The 5,249-nt window shown below is 31.3% G+C and overlaps 1 non-coding gene across 1 annotated transcript; it reads right to left on the bottom strand.

Moving 5' to 3' along the window:
* Positions 1 to 589: 589 nt before the first annotated feature.
* LOC121228641 (small nucleolar RNA R71) lies at positions 590 to 696 on the bottom strand. Its single transcript, XR_005926217.1, has one exon. It is a non-coding gene; the product is annotated as a small nucleolar RNA R71 (small nucleolar RNA).
* Between the last annotated feature and the right edge of the window lie 4,553 nt (positions 697 to 5,249).

The following is a 5,249-nucleotide window of genomic DNA, read 5'->3' as shown; positions in this document are numbered from 1 at the left end:
TAGACTTGATTAATTGCCTGTACTTAGGTAAGTTTGCTATTAGTCCATGAAGAGAGGCATTCCTGCTAACATAGAATAGCTTTTTGATCCGGAGATTGACAAAACCTTATGGAGAAACAGAAAATAATTGAGAAAAATGGCTGGAAACTAGAGTGATCTTTAACGATAATCCAAATTATCACAATGAAAATCCTCTCATTAGACGTGTGGTGGATGATCGAGATAGGCTAATTAGAGAACATATTGTCCCAATTCTAGATTATCTAAATCTAGGGATAGTTAGACCAAATATACAAGGTCAACAATTCGAGTTGAAATCAATAATGTTCCAGATGTTACAAACCATAGGACAGTTCGGTGGACTCCCCAATAAAGACCCACGATTACATTTAAGACTCTTTTTAGAAGTATGTGATTCATTTAAATAGTAGGGTGTTCTTGAAGACGCATTGAGACTTAAGCTATTCCATATTCTTTAAAAGATCGTGCGAAGGCATTGCTAAATGCTTTTCCATTGGGAATAGTGGCATCATGGTATGATCTTTGTCAGAGATTCTTGCTACGGTATAACTTGCCTATTATGAATGCTAAGTTGAGAAACGATATTACATTTTTTCAATAGATGGAGGATGAGATGCTATATAAAGCTTGGGAACGATTTAAGGAGTTAGTTCAAAAATGTCCAATGCATGGATTCCAACATTAGACTCAAATGGAGATGTTTTACAACAGACTAAATGCACACACAAGGATGGTAGTTGATACGTCTGCCAATGGTACGTTGTTGGACAACACTTATAATAAAATATACGAGATCTTGGAAAAGATTGCCAACAACTATTATTAGTATCTGACCATGAGAGTTGGGACAACTGAAAGAGCTACTGGAACCATCGAGCTTGATGCAATCATTTCGTTAATGGCAGAGGTATCTTCTCTAGCTAATATGATTAAAAACATGAAAAATCCAACTGTAGTCCATGAGATGAAATCAACAGAGTTGTCATGTGTTTATTGTGGGGAAAATAATATGTTTGACGAATGCCTATCAAACCCAGCATCAATATACTACAGGGTGGAAGCAACATCTGAATTTTAGTTGGGGTAATTAAGGTGCAGAAATTTCAAAATTGTCGTAAGCCAAAATGTCAACAATGCACCGCTTGGTTATGTTCAACTTATGCCGAGGCATAAATACTAAATACGGTCAAGCATCATTTTTTAAATCCATTGAAGTTTTGTTAAAGGAATTTATGGCCAAGAATGATGCTGTAATTCAAAGTTAGGCTACATCTCTCTGAGCTCTTGATAATTAAGTAGGGAAAATAGTGAATGTTCTAAATTCAATGCCACAAAAAGTATTGCCAAGTGATATCGAGAAGTCAAGAACACAAGGCAAGGAGTAGTGCAAGGCTATCACCCTTAGAAGTGGGACTCAGTTGAGTGATGTTGTTCACGATGTCGCTATAGGAGAGGATAATACAAGTAACAGCCAGGTAAAGATCTCAGATCCATCTGAAAAACATACTACATTTAAGAAGGGTAAGTAGAAGAATGTTGTGGAAAAACCAGATCAGGTTGCCAATAAAAATGTCACAGCAAAATAATATCATCAACCTAAAGTACGACCGCCTCTACCTTTTCCACAACAATTCCATAATTCCAAATAAAATGCTCAATTTAAAAGATTTTTAGAGGTTTTCAAGAAACTTTACATTAATATACCACTAGTTAAAGCTTTAGAGAAAATGCCCAATTACATGAGGCTAAGTAGAAGTATTGTTGACCTTTTCGGAATCAAGTTCAGAATGATAAGTTGAGGCACGTCGGTTAATTGTTAGTGCGTAGAAAGCGTATATCAGGTGTGTGTTCTGAACCTGTGTAACTTTGGTATCAAATTATTATTGGATTCTATGGAATTTGGCAATTTCTTGTATGTTTTAGAAATTGATTAATTGAAGTGTTGTATTGTTATTAAATTGTATGAAATTTTGTATATTTTGGGATATTTCTGAGTTACAAAGGGTTGGGGACTTTTTGATATCAAAAGCACAATTTTTAGCTTGTTTCGGTGTGGTTTCGTAACCACACGGGTGGCCATACGGGTGTTGCTACACACGGGTAGTCCACACGGTCGTGTGCAATTAGGAAATTAGGGTTTTTGACATTTTTGGTGCCATACGACCTTGTGGCTACTGTTTGGGGATTTTGTCTATTTTCACACGGACGTGTGCCTTGGACACACAATCTTGTCCGTTAACCACATAGGCATGTGTGATTTCGACACGGTTGTGTCTACTCTACTCTTTATTTTGGCACTTTTGGATAGTGAGTTACACGGTCTACTCACACGACCATATAACTCAGACACACGAGCGTGTGTCTCCTCCGTATGGCCATGTTGTTTTTCACACGGTCTAGACCTTTCCACACGATCATATGGCCCTATTTCACATATTTTTGTTTTGTGTCGTAAGTTGACCCATTTCAATTCCTCTATAGTCCAACGTTCATTGATGCCTCTGTAAATGTGTTGGGACTCTGTTTTTCGATCGCTTAGATAGCGAATGTGTATTTACAATTACAAGATTTAAGTTAATTGTTTGTTTATGTGCTTGAGTGATGTGATAAATGAATTTGAGGTATTTTTGTTATCATTATATATTGGTTGTGATACAAGTAAAACTGATTCTGAAATTGACCGACTGAATATGAGTTTTTGTATTTGTGAGACTGTTAGTGTTTGGTGTGCATTCATACATTAGCATAAAACTGGGGTTTTTGGTTGCGAAGAGAAGGAAGACTGATTAATATATTATAATAAGTGTGTTAATTAATATGTGTTTGAAATGCTTTGAATACATTTTTGTAAACTGGATTACCGGGTTGAGTTTCTTTGTATGTGATTCGTGTGCATTTGCTTATTTAGAATATTCGATGTTACTCCGTTTTGTCGATTTTTTTTTATTTCGGACTCACACTGAGCTCACGTAGCTCACCTACCCTTAATGTTTCTTTCTTTTAGGTACTTTCCATATTCGAAAGCTGGACTCGACATAGCGGAGGTCTCGAAGTTCTCTGATCAATTTGATTTCAAATAATATTGTGATAAATTATTCAAATTATGCACACAAGTCTAAGTGCACAGTGGTACGAGGACTTTTTTATTACTTTGAAATTGTTCAAGAACGCCAATTTGATTTACTCCTAACAGTTTTTAAACACCTATTGAATGTTGTTTCAAAAGATAACTACGTTTCATTTCACTCACTAAATTACGAAGCATAATGGTTTAGCAAAGAATTTTCCATGTTTATAACAGGGTTTTATTTCCACCTCTTTAGGTGGTTAATGTAACCTTCGAAATTTGGTCTAACTTCTAGGTTGGGTTTTTGGTGTTACACTTAAATCCTTCTAACCCCTAATTTCGGGATATTACATAACATTTTTGAAAACAAATGCACAGATTAACTAAATTGAGCTACAACAATCTAAAAAAACATAAAAAAAAAATTTATGAAAAACGTATCTTAAATTTCTCCACATAAAAGGGTCGAATGTGTGAAGAAATTTTGAAGCTTCTCCCCCACTTCTTCAATGGTGGAATCGGTTAAGGAAGAAGAGAATGACCAGCATTTCTCTTTCCTTCCATTTTTACTAACTTAAATCTTATTATAATATATAAAATCTAACTAAAATTCTACGGTACATCATGCCATTGCCGTCCACTAAAACCTAGGAGGGTATAATTTCCATTTTAATCCTCTAACCATTAATATTTAAATTTCATAACTATTAGAAATTAATAAAATTAACTTTTGCGATTTTTGTGATTTAGGCTTTGTACCCTAATTTATCACTAAGCCATTAAAATTCCTAATTCAAATTTCAACTCATTCCTAGCATAGCTCTATAAGTATTTAATAAAAATACCTATGAGTTTGGTTTACGAAAACGAGGTCCCGAAATCATAATTTTTAATATCACTAACCTTCGAGTCGTTACAGATTTAGACTTTTTTTGTTAGTTTTCTTTTTTTTCAATTTCTTAATTAAAAGATTTCTTTTATAATTTTTTCCATTGTTATTTTCTAATCGTTCAGTCTAATTTAATATCAATAAAATTTGATATTAGATGTGTGAGATGTGAAATTGTGTTTCCCTCTTTTCATTGGTGTTCGTTAATTTTTCAAAATTTAGTTTCGCTCCTTATATTGGCATTCACAATTTTTTTTTTATATATGAAAAAGATAGGTCTGTCTCATAAAATCATTATATATAAAAACAATATTATAAAGAAGAAGATATATATAAATATATAAATCTTCTACTAATAATATTGTTTAAAAAATTTTCAGCATAAAAAAAAACATAAGCACAAAAATATGAATTTAATTTAAATTAGGATGATATTAAAAAATAACATTTTAAGCACTCAATAGTAACATGTCACATTATATTATATTTTTTTAAGGTGTATAAATAATATAATACATCAAAAAAACATCAAATTAACTCTTATTATTATTTTTTACTCTAAAATTAAATTGTTTTTAAATAAAAATGTAAAACTCTAAACTCTAAACCCATTTAAAGCTTATTTACTAATCTAACCCTTTCCCTAAATTATAAATCTAATTGAAAAAAAAACTAATAAACGTTAAATTACTATTATTATTGATTTTATTAAAAGTTTTACTCTAATTTTATGTCATTAATTAACACAGATTTAAATATTGTTAAAAGAGAATTAATCTAATGTTAGATAGTGTATATTGATTAGAAATTCCATTAAAAAATAAAAAGTGACACATTATTATTAGAGGTCTAAAAATTGATTTTTTAGAATCATCTAAACATAATTTAAACCCTTAGTAATTTTGTTAAAAGTTTTACATTAATTTTATCCAATTAATCAACACTAATTAAGATTTAAATATTATTAAGGAGAATTAATTTATTATTAGAAAATATATAATATTAATTAAAAATTCTTTTTTAAAAGATATAAACAATAAACTATTAGGGTAAACTATTAAAATAGTCATTGTTGCTTATCTCAGGTTACATTTTAGTCACTTATATTTGAAATGTTATATTTTAGCCACTTACTCTATCGTGTTGTAACATTTTAGTCACTTAGCCATTAATTGCCGTTAACGGTGTAATAGTAAGCTGACATGGCACGTTAAATCATCATTTCAAATAAAAATTTTAGATTAATTTATTCAATTGGTCCCCATATTCTTT

The sequence above is a fragment of the Gossypium hirsutum genome, chromosome A04 (assembly GCF_007990345.1).
Source record: "Gossypium hirsutum isolate 1008001.06 chromosome A04, Gossypium_hirsutum_v2.1, whole genome shotgun sequence".
NCBI lineage: Eukaryota > Viridiplantae > Streptophyta > Magnoliopsida > Malvales > Malvaceae > Gossypium > Gossypium hirsutum.
This window is presented reverse-complemented; position numbering and strand designations above follow the sequence as displayed.